The 25,738-nt window shown below is 42.6% G+C and overlaps 1 long non-coding RNA gene across 1 annotated transcript; it reads left to right on the forward strand.

Annotated features, from left to right (window-relative positions):
- The first annotated feature begins 1,920 nt into the window (after positions 1-1,920).
- On the forward strand, positions 1,921-25,672 carry LOC113984421. Its single transcript, XR_003539501.2, has 4 exons — positions 1,921-1,999; positions 7,913-8,012; positions 18,795-18,901; positions 24,540-25,672. It is a non-coding gene; the product is annotated as an uncharacterized LOC113984421 (long non-coding RNA).
- The last annotated feature ends 66 nt before the right edge of the window (positions 25,673-25,738 follow it).

Below are 25,738 nucleotides of genomic sequence, written 5' to 3' on the forward strand. Positions count from 1 at the left end.
TTTCATGGCAAAATACTGGTCTTTACAAACATTTTATAATGAGAGAGTGAACAACTAGTAATTATCCTCTAGTAAAAGAAAAGCTCTATTTTCAGGCAGTGCTTTCCTGCATTATACTGACAGAGTGACGGAAGCTTAGATGGAAAGCAGGTTTTCTAGTAAGCAGCTGGCTTGAAGGTGTTGGGAAAGGAGACAAAAAGAGAAAACAGTTTTTTACCTGTTTCATAGTGTTTTGTCATGACCTTTTCTTCTCAAGCCTTGCTTCCCTTCTTCTGTGCCAAAACTTGATTTGAAATTGAAAATTACCACATTGTTTCCTTCCTAAAATTGTAACTGGCATTCCTAGAAAACTTGCTTTCCCAGAAAAACCACTGTGCGTAGGCTTCAAATTCAGCTTTTTGCAAGTGAGAAAAAGACATTTTCTTCAATAACCTCCACTGCCAGCCTGACCACAAAACATGGGCAAAGTCAGCATTGGCCTGTTTAAATCAGGCTCCTCATTTGGCTGAATTCAGCATCACCCAAATGCATCCCTCCAGGTGTACCTGTTGTACTTACCTGAACAACCTCTGGAGCACTTCTGCTCCTCCACCACCCCTCACAAGGAGGTGACAGCAGTGACCAAGCACGAGCAACTCAAAACTGAATGTAGCACTTCAGCCCATTTTGTTGTAGCCCTTTGAGTGTGCAGAGCAAGCTCTGGGCTCCAGCAGTTGAGGATTCAGATCACATGTACCAAAAAAAAATAATCAAAGGATAGTTGCAGTGACTCATGTAATTGAGAGTCCCATTCAGATGCAGAGCTTTAAACAGGACATAGAATTAGTAATGCTGCAGAAAGAACAGAATGTAATATATTTCCAGGGTAGAAACAACCTGACATTTTGCATAGTGGACTGCTTTACAGCGTAGTGGTGCTGCTTTAAAGCCTGTGCTGTCGCTGACTCAACAGAGGGTGCATTTAATGGGAGGTTCGTTCTTGCAGAATTCTGCACTCACAGGGTTGCCTGGGCCTGCTGGGAGTTGTGTGTATTTTGAATATATTTTTGAGTGTTTCTGCAGCTGATTCAAACTACGAAAAAGGAAAAGGTGAGCTGCTACAAGCACCCCAGCCAGGTGGGGAAGGAGGAACAAGAGGAGAGACCTGTGGCCTGACAGCAGGAGGCTGTGAGGAAGAATGGTCCAAAAAAGTTATTCACCTAAATGAGTATGGTACTTCTGTTTCTGGAAGAAGCTGTATCAGTTTGGGATGCTGATGTGGGTGTAGATATTCATGGCAGGAGTCTCTGCAGGTTGGTTGAAGCACCTTTTAGGTGAGTCTCTTCCTTCAGTAGCTGCAAAGATGGCCTCAGGATTTTGCCTCTCTTCACTGAGGTTGGTCTACATGAATATTTCGAGTTTTACTTTATCTCTTTTTAGCCCTTTCAGAAGAGGTCTCACGCAACATTTTCTTGACATTTTAATATCATGTCTTTAAAACTCCGATCAAGACAATTTTCCTGTCTAGTTTTATGATTGCATTGATTGTAGCATAAGAAATGTCATATTGGGACAGAGCAGGATCCAAGGGTCCTTCTTTTGGCACTGCCTATGGGAGAAGCTTAGGGAAGAGTATAGGAGCAGGGCATCCTGTTCCACTGAATGAAGGCACACCCTTCCACGGATTGATGCTTTAGAAACTTGTGGAGCCAAAGTATGCACCCAGACTCTGTGGTGAGTTGAAATCAAAGGACATGATCTCTGTGAGTTTTTCTAGTCCTTTCTTGACCTCAGTTGTGCCCCTGCCCACCCCACTATTCAATGGCAAGAAGTTCCACACTGTAATTTTGTGTCATTGATTAACCCCAGCTGCAGTGGATACCGAAGGCTCAAGTTTCCTCATCTCAGAGGCTTTCAAGATCTTCAGCTTTGCTGGTCGCTTGTGTGCGTTGAGATGGAGTGAGTGGGTAACCACGAAGACACTGAGTTTTCACATACAGCAAGAGCAGCTGAGATCCAGGTAAGAGAGAGCACGTGTCAGTCTCTGCAAGAATGAGCCACAATTTTCGCTACCTGCGTTGTTACTGTTTGTCGTTTCATTTCATGCCGTATCTAACTTGGATTAATCCTCTGTAGCAGAGATGCATCCTTCAATCTTTATCTGTGTGTCAAGGGACACACACATGGCCCTGCCTGAACAGAAAGATACTGACAAAGGGAGGAAAAATGGCCATCTTTGGTCTGTCAGGCAGACAGCGAATAGTTTACTATTCTAATCATCAGAGCAAATTTCTTTGGAGCATGTAAGTCATGAATTACCACACAACTCCGAGAGGAAAACTTTGCCCTTTGATTTTTTTCCAAAGAAATGTTCTCAATTTCTTTTCTGCCAAATTCATATTACAGATCATGCTAACAAATTTTCCCAAGCCTTCTTGACCTCCTCCCTTCTTCCCAGTAGTAAAAGAAATTTCACTCATTGCAGAGACATGCTGAAGATTGCTAAATTTTGCTGATTTAGGGACTGAGTGAATGAAACAAGTTTAAAAATATGTAGATAGGCACATTGCAGAATGTGGTTGGCTCCACTAATGAGGAAAATGGAACTTGTGATGTTTCTGCTGTTTGGCAGCACGTTAGTAAATGGCCTGAGAGTGCAGTAGTAGGTGGGGTGTTGCAGGCAGTCCCTTGTGTTGGCAAAAGTGTGTGTATGGTACTGGGGAGGATAATGGTTTTGGTTTGGTATATTTTTCTCCTCATTTCTCCCAGTAAATCTGTGCCTGGTCTTGCCAAAGACAGACAAAGTAACAGTGATGCTCACTGCATTACTTTGAATGACACGTTTTATATTGATTGGAGTTTGGAGTGCTCAGTGTTTAGTAGGACCAGTTCCTCTATTACTGACTTCATTTGTAAACAGCTGACTGGGCGTGCCAAGCCCCTAGCCTGAGGTAGGATTTTGGATTGTTTCTCTGAATGAGCAAGACGAGAGAAAGCCGCCTCTTTCCTGTACTTCCCTGCTGTTCACAATTACGGTTGTGTGTAATTGTCACCGGGCAGTTTTGCCACTAACACCAGCTTTTCACTAGAGTTTCCTTACCAGGCGGCTGTTTAGATAAAAGAGGGATTCAGATTTTTGTGCTGGTTTTGCTCTGCGATCATTCCAGCCTTTTTTTGAAATGTCACATTTCAACTTAACAAATGGCTGAATCATGCAGCTCCGATGCCCCAGAAACCATTTCCAGGGACATACTATAAAAGCAGAACTAATACAGATCTCTTGACTGCATTTCAAAGACATACCTTTGGATTACAGGCTTGCAGATGAGACTTTAATTCTGTAGAACTCAGTGGAGAGATGTTCATTCGCTACCAAAGACTCTCGCTTTAATTTTTTTATTTTCTGCTCTGATTTTCTGAGTAATATAGATATGGGGGCTGATCTTCTATTGAAGTAGTCAAATCAATTATTCATGTGAATTTAGTTACTATGAATGCCAATATTTCTGTGAAATTATTACTGTGTAGGGCTACATGAAGTTATGTCTTTGTTATATATGTCAGCTTTCAATATTGTCTCCCAAATATAAATTACAGGGATGGTTTTTAAGCCCTTAATCTCGGTTTTACTAACTCCCTACTCAGACAAAATGCTTCTTGATCTCAGCAGGCATGTTTACCTTGGCATGACTCAGATATGACAGAGGTGTGCTTGAGCTGGAGTAGCAGGAGAAGCGTGTGATGAGCTGGGGGAGCTGGGTATGTGCTCAGGAGCCAGGAGACCCAAGTTGAGCCCCCTGCTCCTCCCACCACACGCTGAAAGGTGGATGCAGGTGCTTCCACTCCGCAGGGGACTCTCACATCCGCTGGTGGTTTTCTCTGAGTACATACAGAGCTTTAAACACAAGTCCATCAGGCTCAAGGCAAGAATTAGGATCTGTTTGCACATCCCTGCATTATGTTCCAGATGGGTTAAACACGTATGTGTGTGATGTTATTGAGAAATAGAGTGATTTAGGTGGATGCACATTATTCCTCAGCTCTGTGTCAACAATCAAAAATGAGCTTTTGGATTTATTAGTTCCCAGTCCTGCACCTATCTTAAATCATTACCATATAATAAGGACTCTATATGGTGCATTGTCAATAAAACGTAATATTGAGAAGATTACCGATCGTCTAGTGCAAATGGAGAGCACTGTAAATGATTTAGAGAATACGTGTCAAATGTTAAAGCTATCTAATACCTTCTAAAGTAGGTTGATACTCATAAATCTAAGATAAACGACCTGTAAAACCACTTAAGAAGAAATAATACTCATTTAATCAGACTTCCAGTGGAAAGACTAGGTAGGAGAGCAATTCATAAGGAATTACAAAATCTCTTCTAATTCAGGACTTTGTTGATAGAGAATGCAAACCTACATTTGATAAGCAGTTTTAGTTACTTGAAACTACTGTTGTGGTAGCACTAAATTATGACCCCACTGAAAAAAGAAAAGATCAAAGGGCATCTCTTTTATGGTTTATTGAGCTCTCGCTCTTCCAGATTCAGCACTGTGTGTATCGGATGGAGATATAAGGGGTATTTATTGGAATTACTGTTTTGCTTGATCACAGAGATGGGATATTGGATTGGCTTGTGTTGGTGTGGCTGTCCCTGTTCACTGATAACTGTAGATTCCTTAATGCATATCCCTGGGAGGAGCAAGTCATTATTTACTGAGACAAGCCTGGTAAAAATTGTAGTGAAACTAACTCTGTGTTTACACGTAGTTGAGTGCTAACTTGTACAGACTTTGTCTGTTGAGATTGGCAGTATTTCCAGTGCTTCAATTCTGATGAAAATTTTGTTTCCTTTTCTACTTTTTTTGTTCCCCAGACCCATCTGAAAGGTGGCTAAATTTGGGTGGCAGAAAAATTAGGTCGTGATTTTCACTACCATTCTTCAGTTCTTGCACAGACAAAACTCCCATTCTCTTCAATATGTTTTTAAGGCCACTTGTTAATTCCTATTCATCCTTTTGGCTTTATGGTTGCTCAGAGCTCAGCATCACTGCCAGCATTTATTAGAACTTGACGCAGAGCTTTTCTTGAGGCGACTGTAATGGTATATTTAGCCATGGAGCAATCTTTCCAAAGAGCAGCGTGCTGTGACTCATGTGACTCTGCTGCTGCTCTGCTGACCCTACCAGACTTACTCATCGTTTACATAGTGGCAAACAAGATCTGGTTCTGGCTTGATGCCTTATTTCCCTTGATGCAAGAAACATGCTACTTGCACATGCATTTTACTTCAGTTCACATTTTTTAAGATAAACTGGGAATCCAGCTTCTTTTCTCTTACTGTGAAAAATAAAGGCGCTTAACTGCTTCTCTGCATGGAATTGGTGAATGAAATGCAAATGCATCTCATCCATACATAACATTTATACTGCAAAAATAACCAGGGGGTGGCATGGTTGTGGTTAAAACCTATTGCTGTCCCCTTCTTTCTTCTTCCTTGCCTTCACAGAGGGCAAAACATAGATGCAAGCACACCTATGCTTCCTATGCAGTGGCTGTAGTCACACTGAGTCATAGCAGTGATGTTTGAATTGGTTGGGTTTGTAATAGGTCTGCAGCCTCAGCAGCACATTTCCTTTGGTTGTGAATTTTTGCGATACTGAATTCTATCTGAAAAAAGCTTGTTGATTTACTTTCTGCTTTCTATTCAGCTGGCATAAAGCTAGAGTCATTTTACTAAAATACCAGTTAAACTGAGCATACATTAGAGAAAGATCATTTCAGAAATCTGTCAGCCTTGGGAACATGGCTTTTCCATTTCCTTAGAATACCTAGGAGTAACTGCATTTACTGCTATGAGGCAGAGCAGCTGTTGCATGTGTGTGTTGTACTTGCATTGTGTGCATTGGGGGTATTTGCTATTAGTTTAAAAATATTAAAAGTCAGATGCAACAGCTGGACTAACTTTTACCTGGTAGTTACAGGAACTGCAGTGTCTGGCTGTTGTTGACAGAGAGCAGGGGAAAATTCATATGTGATTGAGAGCTGGAGAAGCCTCTGAGAACTGGGAGCTGAAGCCTTCAATCATGTAAAATGGCTTGTGAAGGGTGAAATTGCTTGGAGCTGATCAATTTTTATTTAGATGTCAGTGCCTTTTAAAATCTACGCGTTCTTTTAAACAAACTCTAAGGGACAATAGAAGGAGGGTGATGCCCAATGACTGGTTATTAGTTACTTTACGGCAGTCAGGTAACAGGTATTTTGTGGATGTCAGGTAACTAGTTAACTAGTTATTTTATGGTAGTTAATCTTGACAAGTCTGAGAGGTGCAGATGGCTCAGGGGAGCCGGAATTATTGGGATTTGATTAGGTATCAGTTGTTTGCATTGTTGAACCATGAAGGGCAGCTCGACAGGCTGTGCATGGGCTGTGAACACAGCACCAAGGGAGCCTTAGGAGGGCTTAACCCAGCTGAGGACCTGCCCCCTCCTCTTCCATGCATGGGAGAGACCCCTGTTCCTCGCTCATAAGCAAGAAAATCAGACGTGCACTCCTCGCTTATAATTAAATTAAAATCTTGCTAATTTGGCAGCATACCTATCGCGTTCTCTTCTAGGAAGAAATTATTATTTCTTCTTTTATTCTTTTCTGCTTGAATCCCAAGCTATCAATGGCTTTCAAAGAAAAAGGAGTTTTTCTTTAGAAGAAAGTCTATTCAAATTTTTCATGATTTATATCAAGAAGGGACCTTTCCTCTTTCAACTAACAAAAAAAGGGGGAATTTGATCTTCCTCGAAATCATTTAAGAACCTTGTACATTTCTTTCCAGAACTAAAACTTTCTTACAAAGCTTCGGCTATTCAGCAGGATAATGCCTATTACATAATTGAAGCTCAGTACAATACCTTGGGGCTAATAAATGGCCTCACGTTTCTATAGAAAATGTAACAAATCATAATAGTACTTATTGGGACTACGCCAGGCACAGATGACAAAGCTGCTTTTGAAAGTGAGTTGTGCCCAGAAATACTCTTGGACCAAAACCGTTCTCTTGACTGTCAGGGGGACATTTACTCCCTTTAATTTTCAGCCTAGATTTTATGTTGATCCTGCACACTGAATAAAATCAAGTCCGACAGAACTGCTACTGCAGCTGTTACAGCTGTAAATGTGAAGAAGGCCATTTAAGATGACTCTGTTTCCTGAATATGTTATTTGGAAAGTATGCAGATTATATTAAAAATAGCTTGATATGTCCTTATTGTTTGGCTTTTTTTTTTTTAAGGAAAGAAAAGATGCTGCATTATCGAGTAGTTTATTAACATTTCTGATCACAGCTCTTATACTTAGAAAATAATTGTTCTGTTGTGTGCTGTAAACCTGCCTGTAAACAACTGGCAAAGGAGTACACTGCTTTGTATTCTCTGTGAAGGAAAAATCAAATTCAATTGATTAATCAAAGGGGACATTCTTTGATGGAAGGGAACCATTTCAAACTTTATAAAAAATATTGAATAAACCATGAGCGATCAAAGTTCATAATCTGAACTCCTGCTCCTACTTGGATACAGTAAACCTTCAAAATAACTCATGAAGCAGGAGATGAGATGTCTAATAAAAAGAAATGCTCAGAGCAGCATATTCCCAAACCTATATCTTGATCTGGATCTTGGCTACACCATTGCAGTCCCACTGATTTTACTGGAGTCACCCTGTGTTTCCATTGGAGAGACTGGTAATAAGAATTGAGCCTTGAACCTTTTTTCAGTGACTAATTCAGAAGCATCTTTGCACTCCCTGTCTTTTTGTGGAGGGTTTTTCCCTTATTCTGAAAGAAGAAATGAGATTGCGGTCAGCAAAGCTGCACAGTGATTAAAGATAATCTAGGTATGACCTGCAGGCTGAATGACTGTCCCCTCTGTTCCAGGAGGAAAGCAATCATGTGGCCAAATGCAGGACGGCTGGTGGGAATGAAGATGAGTGAAATGGAAATTCCCAGAGCTGCAGGGAAAGCAGGAGTCAAACAGGTGGGATGGCATGTCTCTGTCTTGCAATCAGCACTGAAATCATGGGCCCTGTGTGAAATACTACCTGTAAAGCCATTGTGCTGTTCAAAAGGTCAAGTGGATTTTAGCAAATAAAATGCTCATATTGAGCAGCAGGAAAAAATTATCGTAATGCTTCCAGGGATTTTGATGTGAAGAGAAAATAATTGCGAGAAAAAATAATCGAAGGTATACAGGCAAAGAGTGAACGAGAGGAAGCAAACACACAGATTGATCAGGGCACAGTAACCTGATGTTAGTTTGGTCACAAATCTACAAAACTTGGAACAAGAAATATTGAGACAGCACAGAGCAGAGAAGGGCATCCTCTGGGGCCACAGGGGCTTGGGTGTACAGACATGAGTGAGACTCTGGGTGAGCAGCTGGCTCAGGTGGCTGTCCAGGACAGCAACGACATGGAACGTGAGGCTTGGATGGGGATCCTCGGCAGTCTGTGTTCCTTGTAGTCCCTTCCTGTATTGTTCTCTCCAGTCCGTATTCCAAGCAGAGATGGAAGGATGGAGCTGATCTCTGTGCCTCAGTCAGCACACTGGCTGGACCTTGGAGGGGGATTTTCTCAGCTGCACCAGACAAGGAGGTGAGGGTGGGAATGGTGCAGCTCCACTGCCTGAGGTACCCTCTAGCTGGAAGGTGGGATGGAGAGCAGTGGGGGGATGAGATCTGATGGTGCCTAGCAGAGCCTGACAAAAACCTTTGCTCTGAAAGGAGCAATTTGTAGCTTTTTTAGAGTAGCACCCCTGGCATAATGGAGAGGAAAAAACCCAACCCAACCCAACAGAAAAAAACCCAGATCAAATTAAAACTTCATTCTGAGAGCTTTTGGGCCAACACTCTTGCCAACAAGCGTTGGGGGTCTGTCAGCAAAGCCTCTGTCCCTGGTGGATTCCTCCTTTGCTCTGGAAATGAAGACTGTGCTTAGGAGCAGAGGGATTTGCAGTGAAGTCCCCAGCCAGGGTAAATACAAAAACTCTAAAACTCTGATTAGTTGTTTGGGTCAAAAGAGATCATACTCTATAAAAAGCTGCCTTCCTACATGTCATCCCATCCTGTGCAGTACTGCAGTTGAAAGAGCTTATCCTAAATATTCCATTCTGATACAGGAGCACATTAAAAAGAAAAAAAGACACTTTATTAAAAAAAGAAGCCCTTTCACAGAGTGACAGATGAATGTAGTGACAGATAAAAATAAATTTTAAAACCTGAACATTATCCTCTAAGGGGAAAAAGCTCCTAAATACATATGCAAAACAAAAATGGTAGAGCAAGATCTCTGACAGTGCATTGCACAGAATCATTTATTAGGTGTCTGTAAGTGATCATTTACATGAAACTTGTATTTAATCTAGTATTCAACCATTCCCTTTTATCTTCTGGCTCCGTGTGTTTGTGGGAGACAGTGGTCTCTCAAGCGGCTTTTTTCTCCACTGGAGTTTATGTGCAGGGGACATAGGGCAGAGAGAGGAATTTGAATAGCCCCATTTCAAGCTCACATCTCTATCTCTGATTCTTGCTGATTCCAAAAGAGGAAAATAACCACCTCTGCTTTGGAGTTGAGCAAATTCTTTCAAAACCCAATAAACCCTCAGTTGTCCTGTTGGCAGTACAGCCCTTTTGGACAAAGCACAGGGGAGCAGTCTGTGAGCTGCAGTGGGGTCAGGGGTGCACAGAAATATGAGCTGTGTGGATAGGCTCTTTCTGGGATGGTGGCAATGGCACGTGGGCTCACTGCAGCAATTATTCACTTGTGCTGCTATTGCCAAAGCACCCAAGCAAGGGATTTCAAAACTAGCTCCATGTATCAGCCACACAGTGATGTGTGGCCATCACTGACATAGTTGCACTCTGAACTCAGCTTAATATCCTGGATTTCTGCCAAACACTGTTGCACACCTGGGATAACATCTAAAGCTATCTCCTTGACCTGCCCCTGGGATTATCTTGCTCAGGGAGGTTGGCATGATATGAAATCGTTTCCCCTCTCACAAGAACATGGCCCACTGCTTCTCTAGGCTGTGTTGACACCTCTTGACGAATGTGGGTTGATGGCACAAGTATAATATTCGCTTTGGAGATGTCCAAAAATCTGAGTGCTTTTTTCCCCATGTATCCCCTTGTGGTGTGTTCCCAGCTGCCCTGCTCATCCACACTGCTGCTTTCAGTGAGTGACAAAGGCATTTCAAACTGGAAGGAGGAATTTAAATACAGTCAGGAACAACAGATAGAATGACCTCAAACAATCCCACATAAAGTCCTTTGTTATTTTCAAAGCACCTTCCCAGCTTGACACCTTTTCTTTTTTATATCCAATATAAAATTCAAAATGTTTTATTCCAGTGCAGTACCTGAATATAAAATATAAATACATCAAACCTCAAACTACCCTTTTTTGTGCTACTGCTTTGAAAAAAGGACCTGAAGTAAACTCAGTGTAAAGATGCAGAAATTAACCAAGGAAATTCCACTTCTCAAACTTTTGTTCTCTGTTGTCTCATGCATGTTTAGAACAACCTTTCTGAAGCAAGTGTGCTGACAGCAGTGAGGAGCAGCCTGGATGCGGATGGCTCTGTGGGCAGCAGCTCAGGAGTGCTTGGGGATGAGCACACTGAGATGCCTCAGGTATCCCTTGCATGGCTCAGCACAAGTCAGCCTTGCTGATCAGGAGCAGGGGAGAGAGCTGGAGTGAGAAGAGCATCTAGGTTTGCTCAGTGAGGGCCAATAAAATGGTGCAGGAGCTGGCAACCCCTTCTGTTTCCTGACACCCTTTCTCTGGGATGCAGAAGGTCAGTAGAAATGGTCTGTTGTGGTACTGTAGCCAAGAGGTTGATATCTGGTTTCTGCTTTCTCTTCTGCTAATTGCTGTTATTAAATGGCTTTGAAACTAGCTCAGGGTAACTGAGTGCAGGTTTGGGGCCTGTGTGTGCTCAGAAATTGGAGTCAATCAGTTCAGGGATGTTTGGAATAGGCATAGCTGGCAGCAGGCAGCAAAGCAAATGGCTGAGTGAATTTGCATCTTGTTTAATACATCAAAAAAAGTTTTAAGCTGTGACTCGTAGAAGTCAAGCCAGGAACAATAAGCTTGTCTGGAGAATTTTGGTATTAGAAACTAAAGGATACGGAACTGTGTCCAAGGTAAATATTGACATGACTCAAGATGAACTAGTAAAACATTTAATGAAGCTGAAAATAAGGCACCTGGGATAGATGTTTATTGTTAAAAAATGAAACATTCGAGCAAAAGTAGCATAGTGATGATGGAGGTTATTCATAGGGAAGCCAAGTTGGGGAAACAGCATCATCTGAAAGAAACTGACTTAAGTTATTTGTGAAACATGGAAGAAAATCAGAATTATAACAGAGCTAAAAATGGACATGAATAGCAAACAGTTATTATGGATATTCAGAGTGGATTTTGGAGACTGAATCATACCAAGGGACAAATTACTCAGGTGTCCAGAATAACTCTATTGATTTTGACAGATTTCTTGGTATTTGCCTTTGTGTAATTGAGAGTTTACTCCCTTACGCCATATGAGGACTGAATATTAAGAAACTTGAAGATAAAAAAAAAAGACATTCATTCCCCTATCATTCTCCTGATGATAGAATAAGTCACATCAACTTCACAAGGCATTTCAGGAACCCCTCAGGGAGCTTTTCCCTTTCATGCAGCAGAAAAAAAACCCAACCCTTGGAATGCTGTGAAAACAATCAGAAAGGTTCCATTAAATGGGGAATGGGAATAAATTGTGCTGCTGTATTAGAAGTCTTAGATGTAAGTTTATGGTGTTATTGGGATGCTCTGTTATAAAATCCCTTAAGCCAGGCCGTGGTGAGCCAACATTCCCTTCACATGTTCACCAGTGGTGGAGATACTGGGGAAGAAATGCCAAAAGTTGAAATTGTCTGCGTAGGTGTGCTTTATAAGCCAGCCTTTTTCTACCTCAGAAATGTAGCACTAATGCATAAGGATTGATTATGTACAAAAGGTACTCTTGATCTGTTCTCCTGTACCATGCCTATAGTTGCAGTGGCATTGCTATGTTATATATATGTATACCAAAAAATCTCAATTCAAAACTATCTGGTGATTCTGCACATGCAACTGCAGTCCCCCAGATGGCTTCACAGTACAGTACGAGGGCACACATTTTTCCAGCCCCAAGGCATGGGATAATCCACAGGGCTGACCATGTGGCAGAAGGAGTAGAGGCAGGGTCAGAGGAGAAGCAGAGAGGGATGCCTGGGGAAGACAGTAACTAGGAGAGCCTGCCATGCTGAGGCAGTGCATGTGTCCTTGCTCCTTGGCTGCTTCTGATGGTTCAGTAAAACTGTAATTGTAGTGTTTGGCTCTGCTCCATCTCTCAAAACCTTTATCCTGAGAAGAAGTGAGTGCTACATTCTCTCTTTGTCCTCCAAGCAGTCTTTTGGAAAGCTGGGGTCTAAAATAATTGAAAACTTGAGGCATAACCATCAGCTTCTTGGACTAGATTTAGAAAATCCACAGTCAACTTCCTTCATCTCCTGTTCACTGAGGAGGTTTCCTTTGGCCAGCCTTCTTGTTAGGGCCATGACCAAAAAGTAGTTGATGGTAGATTTTATTACTAACATAAACAAATAGCAGGTTATTTTGTTATTGTCCCGAGCTTCAAAGCTGGAGCTGGTCTTTGCGGGAGTAAGTTCTACCAGTACTGACATGCAATTGGAATACAAAGGGGATGTAGATAATATAAAACATGTGTTGCTTATGCAGATCACTGAGCGTCACTTCAGTGCTCTCTGCAAAGCACCTCAGCCTGTTGATCACCAGCAGCCTCAGCCAAAACAACACAAGAGCTGTGCATTCTTTGAGACACTGCACAGCAGCACAGTGGCATTCCAAAGGGTGCCCTTCCCAGTGCCGCTCACCCCGGAGAAGGAGGTTGACATAAGCAACAGATATGTGGGATCACTGCTGGCGTTGCTCTCTGAAATTCAGTGCAGCAAAGGTCTTCTCTGGGCAGAGCAAGGAGGATTTAGTGAATGTAAAAACACATCAAGAGCAAACAAGGGATTTTTAGTGTCATTTTCCCTCACACCATTTTATTGGTTTCGTGCTCGTAAAAACATTAGCTAATTAATTCACTATCAGAAAGGCAAAGCTGCTAACCAAAAGATGTATGCAAAACCAGATACATGTAGTGCCTTTGACAGTGGTAGGGTGAGATTTTTCTTTTTCCTTCTTCCTTACTTTTAAACCCCAGCCAATATAACTCTTTTCTGTCATCGTAACATTTGTCACTATTCCCATGTGTACAGATTGCAAGATCTGCAAGTTTTAAAAATTAATATAAAGTGCCATAATTGTATAAGCCTGGCTCATTTTAGTGTCCTAAACGAGCGGCTTTGATGCAAAGTGAGAGTCAGTCAGCAGATGAAGAGCTCTGCTTGTACCAAGCAAGCTGCTCTAATGGGGCAGGTATGTCCATGTAGTTGGTGCTCATGTGGATGATGATCACACTGTAGGATCATACTGTGGAGGAACACAGCGTGGATTTAGGTTGCTGTCACACAGAAATTTAGTAGGTTACTAGTATGTGCAATCGTGGGTGCTAAACTGCAAAGCAATTGCATTTATTAGAGCTTATTTCTGTCACCTGCAGTCCATGGCGATCCAGAGTGAAGGTATTCATAGTAGAGGGTGAAGTGTTGTCTTCTGCACTGCTGAGATTTTGTCATCATTATGTAATGATCACAAGGTGATGCACAAGCAAGGGAAGGCTTTAGGAGGCACAGACAGTCATGCAGGAGGTGAGGGAGCAGGCTGGGAGCCTCCTGGCTCTGCTCATTAGCCCGAGTCAAGGCACTGAGCAGTGTTGTACCGATGGCAGAGGAGCTTGCCTAACATGAAGGAAGAGAAACCTCATTATCCTTCTGTTCACAAGTTACCTTTTGTTATCTGTGGTGCTTTTGGCCACGTGGATGTAGTGTGGAAAACTGAAAGTTAAACATTTAAAACCTCTTTTAATTGTGTCTAAAATATGATGGCCACGTTGTGGGTGAGAGTTTGCCACAAGAGAGGGATCCCTGGAGCTGCCTGTGTGTTTGTGGCTGTGGGCAGTTAGCAGCCTACCCCGGGCAGATGGCTCTTACCATGACACATGCTCGGGCTGCAGTGTGAGGCTCGGCTTCCCAAAAGCAGCTGCCCTGAATCTGCAACTCTAGTACCATTTTTGGTTCTGGAGTCCATGTACTTTCCTCCAGGGTCTTTCTGTGAAGAGGGGGCATAGTGTCAACGTGGCTGATGTTACAGTCCCGATACTTCAAAAGCTAAATCCAACGAGAGCAAAATTCATGGGCCATGTGGGAGACAGCACGAATAATTGCTGCTGGTGTGTTCCAAGGAGCAAGTCACCCATGGCTTGGCTTCTTTTTTTCCTTTAATTCCTGTATTTCTAGGCATGGTGTGTGAGGTTTCATTTTGTCCATTTTAAAACAACATTGTATGTGGATATGTACTTGACTTTGCATGTATCTTATTGAAAGCCATAAAATGAATTAGTCATTACATACTCAGATATGTTGGAAGCATGGGTCAGTATTTCCAGGTTTATTGAAATAATGGTCCCTTGTTTGTTTTTCTAGTGGTGGGCAAAGTAGAAACAGAGCTGTGAACAATAACATAAACCTTACTGTTACCAAGCACTTGGCAAGCAGTTTTAGGAATGCTTTACTTTTCCTATGTGTATATAAAACCTTAGAGAACTCTCTGACTGGCGTATTTCAGCATAAAGGAAGCAGAAATAAAATCCAGGCCCTATAATTCACATGTTCAGTAATGGAGGACTGAAGCAGGAAGAGACAGGTGCTTTTCTGAAGAGAATGAAAGATCTGAGGAGCTGATTCATGGTGAAGTAATATGCTTTTAGCTGAGAAGGTTTATTGTAGCTGAACCTCATGCCATCCCTCGAGCCGATATCTTAGATGAATCAGCAACTTGCGAGCTTTATCTCAGCTGTACCAATAGAGTTTATAATATTGTTCTGTCAGTGCTATTTATACATCATCACATGGCTGACTACTCCAGGCTGTGCTTTTTTTTCACACAGCCTTGGATGATGTCACTGTGAAGTAGGCAGTGGTACTGAACAAAGGCTTCCTTCAGAGCAGCAACAATTAAAGCTGATGGCAGAGTACAACACCAGATCCATGGAAATACAGAAATAAGCTCCCCTGTTTTAAGGTAGCCCTAGACAGGGCTTTCAGTGCTTCAGTAGCTGGTCCCCCTGGGGAATGGCTTCAAGTGATGTCCTACAGCTGTCAGTGCCCACCTGGCCTTGGAAATGTATAGGTAGCAGTGTGCTCTGAAGCCTGGGACTGCTCTGCACAGAGGAGTCGCTAACTGTGTAATTATTCAGGGGGAAAAAAAAGGAAGAAAGGAAGCTCCTCCAAGAAGGAAGATTTTCTAATGTGGACCCATTCTGCATCTTCTCAGTCATCCACTAACAGAGAAACAGGGTTTCTCTTTTCTTCTGCCTGAATATGTTCATCCACCTTAAATGTTTTTGCTGCAGTCGGAGGCTTTGAGGACCCTGTGCAGGCCTGACCAGCCTGGAAGCCTTCAGTCTTGCCCTGTGTGTCTTCCCAAAGCCAGGGGACTGATGCCCATTGCATTATGAAGCAGTGAAACAACCCACAAATGATTTGCAAAGGAAGAATTCAGCATCCTCAGTTGATTGCCCTTTCATTTGCGATGTTCCAGTGAGCCTGAAATTGTTCACTCCATCCCACTGCATCACATGCATTTCCAGCTGTTTATCATCATTCCATTAGGGCAGCAACATGTCAGCATCAACAGCTACGTTCTTCCTATCTGCTGCTTGTACTGGAGCTCTTGGAGTTCTAACCACCAAAACTGTTGATCAGCCCTGTTTGGACATGGCATGTGTAGCTTTTGTCTAGAAGCTGCTCCTCAGGAGCTCCTCCCATATGTCCTTCAGCCAAGCCATGACAAATGAGTCCCTGGGTCACAGATGGAGGCGAAGGACCCCACCCTCTGCCCATGGTTTGCAGTGTGATTGCAATAACTAGGTGGTTTATTTCGAAAGGACTCATCAGTTGGACACGATAAATGGCTACTCCAGAGGCAGAGCTGGGACATGCTTACGCTGCAGGTTTTGGCCTCCCTTGATTTGAAGACCTCTCCCTCCATTTTCTAATGGAGTTTCAGACTCAGGAGTGGAAAGCTGCTGTCAACAAGGTTAGTTTTTTCCCAGAAAACTTCACAGACTCTACAAGTATATTCCATAAACCCTCAGGGATCTGCATCTCCAGGCAGGACAGCACTGACCTAGTCCTAAGGACTGGTCCGGTTGCCTTTTTGCACTTACAGGGGCCACCCTTTGCTCGGGAATGGCCCTTCCCAGTGCTCTGACACTTTTTATCCCCACTTAAAATGACTTCTTTCCAAAGCCTCCTTCCAAAGTTTGGCTCTGCGCAAGACATGTCAGCATCTCATAAAGGCTCAAAACAGAAACAGAATGGTATAAATAGAAATTAAGTAAATTAGGAAGAGGTGCCAAAGCAGCAAAGCCCTAATGATAGCTGTGGCTGCATGTGCATGTGCCATGCAGCTTCCAGCCCTAGCCAGAGTGCCAGGCTGCCCCTCAGTATTCTTGGGAACATATGCATCTGCTCTGTCACTGGCAGCGCCTGCCCAGCCTTGGACCAGCATTCTCATCTTCTCACAGACTCTTTAGAAAGCTTGGGTTCGTGCAGCGAGTTGGTGCCAGAGCCCCAGCCAAGCCAGCAGCAGCCTCTCTGTAGCTGGATAATCTTTTCTCACTTGGTAAACTGCACTTGTGCCATCTGGTCAGTGCAAACAACCTTTCCAGCCACGTTTTGTGGAAATTGTGGTCTACCTGCATCATCAACTCAGCCATGATACTATATGGTTTATTTCCCTCATGAACCAGAGGAAACCTGGGTCAGATTCCCAGCTGGTAAAAATCAACATGACTAAGGTGAAGTAATTTGGACTAGCCAATGGTCTTTGTTATAGGCAGGGCTGCAAAGGTAGAACACATATTTTGCTACTTATTCATTATTGATGCTGTTTTCCTGTAAGACCATTGATCACAAGTGAACAGGAGATAGAGAAATGAGTGAGAGCTGCTCCCTGTAAGCAGCATAACAACAGTGGGTTCCAGGCTGACATTCTTCTAGGCTGTGTGTGGTGCTGGGTGTGCTCAAGTAGCCCTGAGCCCCTCAGCTGGGCTCCTGCCATTTCATGCTTTCCCACTGTGTGCAGCTCGGTCCCCCCACAGCTGTGCTGGAGATAACCCACCCCAGCCTTATGTCATTCTCATTTTTCATCCCCAGTTCTCTTTATTCCACAAATTAGGACATTCTTAGTTTGAGAACATAGGCAAAGTTTTAGAAAACTTTTGGTATGAGAAGAAAATGTGGAGCCGGGGGGAGAAGGGATGTAAGAAATGTCGCTCTTGGGCTGCTCAGCCTATGAATATACTTTTCACTCTGCCATATATTGACCTCTGGGAACCTGTGCTTTTGAGGGAGAAAACCTAGAAAGTGGTGTTTTTCAGGTCTTTATGTATTGAATCTTTCTTGCCTTTTGCTGTGTCCTGATGTCCTTCCTTGACAGCTTGGCACGCAGATCTGTAGGAGGGGCGGTTTGAGGGCAAAGGAGAGATAAAATTTGCACTTCTGTGAAGAGCTGTTGGTCTCCTGAAGCTCAGGGGAACTGCCAAGTATGAGCACAGTCAAACTGGAGTTGTTCTTCCATGCCATAAAACAAATGGTGAAACTCTAGAGAGGTGGTTTAGGGAAAGGTAACATCTGTCAGATCAGCTGACACACTCAGGAAAAAGGGGACAATGTTTTGAGGTTTAGGTCTGTCTGATCAAAAGGAGTGAACTGAATGAATGGGCCTGGAGTAGGGGAGGCAAAAAAATAGAACCAGCCATTTGTCAGTGTGCTATAGGATGTCTGATTGGGAAGCCTCAGTGCTCAGCTGCTAAATGTCCTCACCAAGTAGAGACAGAGCAACCTCTCTTGACAGGCTGGGCACAGCTCGGTGCAATGGGGTGTCTGGGTGAGCTCTCCCAATACTTCTGCAGCAGGTGGGATGCTGCTGCACGTGCCAGGAGACATCTCTGTCCTGAGGACCACCATCTTCCTGTGGTCAGGCAACAGGAGAAGTCCTCGTGGCAGAAAAGGTAGGGCAGGACTTGAAGCAGGTTCATATCTGTCCTCTCTGCCTGCTTGGGTGGGAGAATTTCCTTCACAGCAAACATCCCAGCTGCAAAGCCTGAGACAGAGGAGGCAGCCCAGCTGGGGCTGTTGGATTTATCCAGAGAAGATCCTTACATTACTTTGAGGTGTTACCTCTGCAAATGGCACTTGAGTGTTATAAATGTATATGTAACATGTACGTAATGATTGATTTCATAGTCACCACACAAGTTGGAAACATTGTTAATGCAATGCTTATAGATAGGAGTTAGTCCAAATTAAAAGCAGGAAATTCCAAGGTATTGTTCTTATGGAAACTGTGACAGCTGAATTATATGGGCTTGTTAAGGAACTAAAGATAACCCCATTCAGAGTAGATAAAAGCATTATGTATGAGCAAGGAAACTGAATTACAATTGCAGTGGGAGCCATAAGTCTGAATAGCTTGACTGTTGTGTGCAGTAAATGGAAACTTCACCGTGCTGTTATATTAATTTGGTACTTTTTATTTAGGGACAAATCTTCAAATTCTTTGCCTTAAAGCTCCAGTGGAGGCAATGGAAGGTTTCAAATACAGAAGGATTCAGACACATGGGGATTCAGTGCCTGGTTTCATATAGGTAGGATGAATTTCCATCTTAATTGTTTTTGCTGTCATGATTTGGTGGTCGGTGTAGCTGTGAGAAACATCCTGTGTTGTCTTCAGACTCACCAGGAGGAGACTGTAGGACTTGTAAACAAATACTGGAATTAATTCCTTGCTGGTCACAGCCTTTTCTGAGACAAAAAACAGGGCAGGATCCTGGAGAATAGAAGCCTGATCTGACAACATCCATGGCATACCTCAAGGCCTCAGTACCCCTTCCCACCAGAGCACGTGTCTGCTCACCCACAGGGCGCTGACAGGCTGCATATCCCTTCCCACACCTCTCCATTGGGAAAACCACTGGGATGAAGGACCCGCCGTGTCCAGGGGCCATCAGCCATGCTGCTGCACCCTGGCAGCTGCCAGGTAGTTGGCTTGGCAGCGTATCTTGGCAGAGCATCCTCAGTTGAGTTCACTGCTGCCTTTGTTTGGGGACCACTGAAAGAGGCCCTGGGGTTTGGTGCCTGTTGCCCCTGCTTAGTGCCCATCCCGAGGGAGCATCCTGGCAGCCACTAACCCCTGCTCCAGGCAGGCATAGGGAAGGGACGCCTCTTCTGGCAGATTTGGGAGGGGATGCTCTCCTTTTAGCATTAAGTCAGAATTTTATAGTATGAAAATATGATAAAAACCCACATACTTCAGCTGGTCTTCCTTCATCCTGGCATCTGTGTGCTGGCTGCACTTCTGAGACCCACTGGAGCAGCCAGCCAGTGGATTGGGCTATCAAGGATGTGTTGGGGCTGAACTGGGGCTCTACACCACATCTGGTAGAAAACAATGGCCGGGTTTTCCAGGGTGGCTGTGGGACAAGTTTTTCTGTAATTTTATTGCAACACCCCTACCTTGCCACTAGTTTTCATGCTCCGAGACTAATCCGTCTAGGTTTTGTTTCCATAATGTTACACACCTGGAATTTGAGACATTTTGCTTCTGCTTTGCTTAGTTTTAATCAGGCTTGCTTGAAATGTCATACTGAAATGAGAAAAGCAGCAAGCCTGTAGAAATCTCAGCCATAGACTGCAAGGCGGTAACTGTGTACAGAGCTTGGCAGGAGGTACTGGGACTACCTGAGAGCTCTAATTGGCACATATAAATATCAAATATCACTATGTGTAGAGAAGGTGAGTGCAGAGGACAGAAAATAGCTTTACTCTATGCTGTAGTATGATTCATGCTTTTAAGATCAAGATTAAAAGTCTCTGTTAGGTTCCAGACTATGATTTTATTTTCATTTACCTCAAAAGATTTAAGAGCCTTCAAAATCCAGCATTTTTAAAAATAACTTTAAGCATGCTGTCTGGCAATGTGAGTCCCAGTTAGCACAGAAGAAGCCAAGCTCTCCTTGTATAAAGCAAATAACTGAAAAATCAGAATTAGAGAAATACCTTGTCCTCAATTTAACTCTGACAGCTTGTATTATATTTTTGTTTCAGGACAAAGACTTTATGAAACATGGGTCCTTGTAGCCAGTATATAGCCCTGGGTGATAAGCCCTACAGATCAGCAAAAACCATGCACCACAAAAGCTTGTGCTTTTATGCAAGATTCAGAGCCTTGATTTGAATTTTTGGGCTTGTGTGTATTTCAAAAACAAAGCTACTGAATTGCATCTTGAAAACCATATTCCAGGGCAAGTATCCTCAAAACACAGCCCAGGTTTGATCAAAAGGTTCTCAAGTCTGCAAACCTTTTGAACAACCTGATGAATGTTTATACTTTCTAAATAAACTCCAAACCATGGGCTGGCATCTTGCTTTGGAGTTTTTTTAGATTTCCTCCCTTCCTACCCCCCCCTTCCCCTCCCCCTATCCCGAGTTCTTGCCAAAAGCCCATCAATGCCCTGGAACTGGACTTTCAAGGTGGGCATTCTAGTATTTTTATTGATAAACACATGAGCAGGCTCAATAAATAAATATCTACACACAAGCAAAATATTGAGCTGTATTTGTAAAATGCCAAATAAAGAGCAATTTTGTATTTTGGCTTAATTTAATGTCCTTTCCTGTGGATCAGACTGCACAGTGCTCACTTGTCCAAACCACTAAGACAATCCTTACTGCATGTGGAAATAGATTTTAATTACAGAGCAATAAATACTCTGGTTTTTGGTTGTTTTTTTTTTTTTTTTTTTTTGCTGTATGCATTTTTCTATCAGCAGACAAAAGCTGACATTTATTTTACTGATAGCCCTATATTTCCCCTCCCGCTACCACCGCAGCAGAATTTCCCTTGCCCAAGGAAATTGAGAGGATCAGAGCACATCTGATGTTCCATTAATTTAAAACGGCTGCCAGAACTTGCATATTGTAGCAGCTTTAAAGTGATTGAATTTGGATTATTTCAAACTCTGGAAAGTCCTGCCTTGCCTGACAGAGGTGTCTCGAGTGACAAAATAAAATATGACCCTGGGACGAGAATATTTCGTGTCTGTACATCCTCGTCCTCGCATGCAGCATTGCAACAGGCAGATTAGAAGCCATGGAAAGAACAACCCTAATTTTTTTCCCTTTTCTTTTATTATTTTGGTAGCAGGCCCCTTTTTTAAGCTGTAGCCCAGCTAAGTGGAGACACCTGGTGTTTGTTGCAGCAAGTTCACTAAAAATATGTTGAAAGGGGGAGAGGAGAGTGGGGCTGTGTGAGGTGCCCTGTCTGGGGCGTAGCCAAAAAATCCCTCTACCCTGCCAGGGGCTCCTCCTGTGAATATATACCTGCCCTCTGATCACAGAAGGGTTGTTACATGCCAGCTCTGAGTGACCAAGGTGGGGAAGCTTTGCTCTGTCAGGTGTTAAATAAAACACCAGCTTTTGGGCAATAACTGTTTTTTAATGCTTAGTGAGTAGCTTGCGCTATGTAGTCCCGAAAGCAGAAAAAGTGTATGCACGGCCAAAGGAATATTAAAGTTTCACTACAAAAGAAATATTGTGGCTGCCAAGGCCTGATTACTCATAAAACCCACAGCATTATCACCATCCATCACTGCCGAGCTTTTAATGACCAAACTAAAAGGAGAGACATCAAAGTGGGGGGGGAGTGTCGTCGTCGTTTTTCAAGAGTAAGGCTCCCTAAATATAGGACCAATACTAGAGGTCGACATATTTTTTGACCAAAGAACTTGAAAAATCATTTGAATGAATCACAAAACATATGTTATGTTTTGCTGTAAAAGCCATGAAGTTTTATGCAGTGCTCTATTATGGTGACTGCTTGGCTTTTCATGCATTCCTAAATTACCATGTAATCTAAAACCTTGTTTTCAGCTGCTCTATATTGGAAAGTCCCTTGCAATAATCAGGATGATTACAGGCTAGTACGGAGAACAAAACTCGTTTGTATTATTGCAAATAAAAATTTAGTTTATCAGAAATTTTACCTTTCAAGGGAAAAATAAAAATAATAATAATAAACTTTCTCTTTTCCCTGACTGGAAATATCTTAAGCATGGGATTAATTTTGGCCACTCTACGACTTAAAAACACATGGATACTTGGTGTAAAAATATGTTTCTTTCCTGTAGGGACTTGACTATAATTGGTGTGCCAAAACTATCTCACAGAGATTTCATTGTCTTATCTACTTACATCATCTTAATGCGATTTTATTTTACTTTGTCAAAGTCATATTAATGTAAATGTGTTCTTGATAGCAAACAGAGTTCTTTTTTATGCTAAACAGGATTCAGCTGACTCTAATAAAACAGCTTGCAATCCATTAGACTATAACTGTAATATAGTTATTTTGTTTCCCAAATAAAGACCGTGTCAGAAAGCTGTATAAGGATTTTTGTCTTGTTTTTCCACAATAATTGCTTGGGTGGGGTTACATTCTGATCTTTAAATGAATAGTATCGCTTGGAACAAACACTTCATATATCTTTTATCTTCCCCTTGCAATACAGTTCTGAGTTTTCTTTGAAAATGCAAAGCTACTTTTCCAGATAAGTCATCAAAATGTTTCCAAAGTATTTTAACTGCCAGATTAACTATATCTCGAATACAAAGATAGATGGCTTACATTCTTTATGCAGAAATCCTGCCAATGCATAGCAACTAGCAACAAATTAATTTCTTTTGCAACAGTGGGAAGGAAATAAAAAAAAGAAACCCTGCTTTGCTATGCAAAGCTCAAAAAGGTAAATAGATATTAAAAAGAAAATAAGGTTACTCGCTCTGAAAGGGTAATCTGTAAGCAAAGAACAGAGGATTAAATATACATTTGCTCTCTTTATGGAATCTGTGTTCCAGCCTTCTCTTAATGTATTCAGCTAATTAAGGACTGCAGTGACCTTGTGGTAGATTCTGAAATCTAGGAATTTCTATTTTTTATTTTATTTTATTTTTATTTCTTTTAATGCTGCCTCCCCCACAGAGCTTGATGCAATCTGTTTCAGGTCAAAGTCTGTTTATGTCAGCGATGTTCATACTACACAACTAAAATGTTTTAATGCATTTATCAACTGAAAATATTGCAAACATTTAATTTCCTTTGATACAGACACAAAACCCCCTCTGCCTTCATTGCAAATTCTTGTTCATATGAATCACTCTGAGTAATATTTGCTTTAACTTTCGTGTGGTTCTACAAACAGCCTTTATATGGCTGGACTTCAAAGCTGCTAGAAATAAAGGTTAGAAATGTGATAGGAGTAATCTATTATTAGGCATGAAACATTAAACTACTTTTAGTTATAAGCCTTAAAACCTGAATAATATGGATTTTTAACTTGCTGCATATTTATTGTGTTTTCAGTTACTTAAGTCATTTAGTGTGGAGGGACTGTTTGGAACAGAAATATTTTCCATAGGAATACAGACCACAATTTAATTTTTCCTAATATTTAATTTAGAAAAACTGCAATATTGTAACAGACGTCTCATATGTCAAAGCTGAAATACTCTGCTCGGTGTTTCTTGTAGTGTAAAATTAATCTCTTACCAGCACACTGACCCGAAAGGCAGGTTTCAGTGGAACAGGCACTGGGTGACGGGAAGGGGGTGGGAAAAGGAAGATAAAATCTCACTCTTCAAATAGCAGGGAGGGGAAAAAAATTAACATAGAGGAATGTCACAGCCTGCCATTGACATCAAATGACATCAACTGATCCAAACGTGTGTGTGAGGAGTTTCTCACACACCATCCATGGTTCATCCCCACCACCCAGGTGGGATGTTGGGTGTTGGATCTACAGGGAGGCATTGCTGGGGAGGGATGTGCCAATGAGCCCTTGCCTTCACCCCTTCCCTCCACTTGGTGAATTCACAACATCATGATCCAAGAGGAGCTGGACAGGGGGATCTCCATGGATTTGGGGGACTTCAGCCTGTTCAGCCAGCAGAGGCTGAACAGTGTTGTTAACGCCTTGCTCCTGCTTAGGTTTGTGTACTAACACAGTAGAATAAAAATAAGCTGAAAACATGTAACAGTTCAAGCCAAACAGGTCAGCCAGAAATAAACTATCATTTGAAATCCAGAATTTTAAATCCTCGTGAGCCTGGGAAAGAACAGGGGTGCAGCCTCGTCCCAATCCTGTTCCCACCAGCACCAGTGGGAATTTTACCATTGACAACACAAGACATGTGGCCATTTTCTAAAAAAATTCAATTTTGTTTCCTTAGGTCCTGCTGTGCCAAGTTACTATGACTGCTGGCTGTCCTGCACAAGGTGGGATGAAGGGATTTGCTCGCTCCTTCCTGGTGGGCTCAGCAACACCATGTGCCCAGCCTCTCATGGAGATATCGGCCGCCTCGGGTCATATCACCTGGAACACCTCGGCAATGTGCACAAGGAACCCAAAACATCATGTGGAGTGGGTAATATTCAAATTTACAGCAGTTGCCTGGGGAAGGCGGCATCTCTGAGCTGCCCTGCTCTCCCCTGGGTGTCATGGCGTTTTGAGAGATTTGGTGGCTTCCCTCACAGCTGCCCACAGGGCAGGCAGGGTCCTACCTGGGCTGGTTCTGAAGGAGGGAGGGGTCTTGGGACCTTTAGACCAACAGAGCAAAGTCACCCACATATGAAACTGGGGAAGCCAAGCAAGAGCCCTCTGCTGTGGAGTGGGGAATGTCTTGCTCAGCAGTGAGTTGCCCACTGGGGGATGGAAAACTCTCACTATTTATATATTTTGGTCAGTGGAAGAGAGGGTTCACACCCACCCATCTCATTAGTATAAGAAAGCATTGACAACACCATAGTCCCCAGCTTCCCTTCTCCCATGCTTCTCTAGCAAGCCTGATCCTGTGCCAGGGGGTTTAATAGGTTACCCAGAAACCCTGGGACCATGGTGCCGTGCAAGGTTGCACATTCCCAGGAAGTGCTTGTGCACAGAGCCGTAACAGATGCGGACTAAGGAGGGATGGCCCTGGCCAGCAGTGGCAAGAGGTGTTAATATTGCTGGGGAAGGTGAAAACATAATTGAAACCGTTTATTTTGGGGGCTGTGCAGGACTGAATGAGGCGATACCTTCTGAGCAACAAATACCTGTAATTCGCCTGTCCTGATCTTACAGACTTTTAATTTGCTCTACAAATTTGGCTTGTTGGAGAATGTGTAAACACCCAGAACTGTACAGGGCAACCCATTAAACATTAACTTACTGTCGACCCTACTCATGATATTAAAAACATAAGGGGGAAAGAGATGCCAAGCTGGTGAATGAAGCCAGCTGACTGCTGAGAAGAGGCTGTGGAGTTTGCTCCGTAGCTTTGCTGTTTTCAGTAATCTGACTCACTGAGATATTTTTAGACACAGTAACAACTTCCATTGTTAAGTAATTTTTCATTTGAATTTTTCTCAAATTATGCTGTCCTCTTGGCCC

Source organism: Pipra filicauda, unplaced genomic scaffold (genome assembly GCF_003945595.2).
Source record: "Pipra filicauda isolate LSUMZ 115617 unplaced genomic scaffold, ASM394559v2 scaffold465_size509821_pilon, whole genome shotgun sequence".
Classification (NCBI taxonomy): domain Eukaryota; kingdom Metazoa; phylum Chordata; class Aves; order Passeriformes; family Pipridae; genus Pipra; species Pipra filicauda.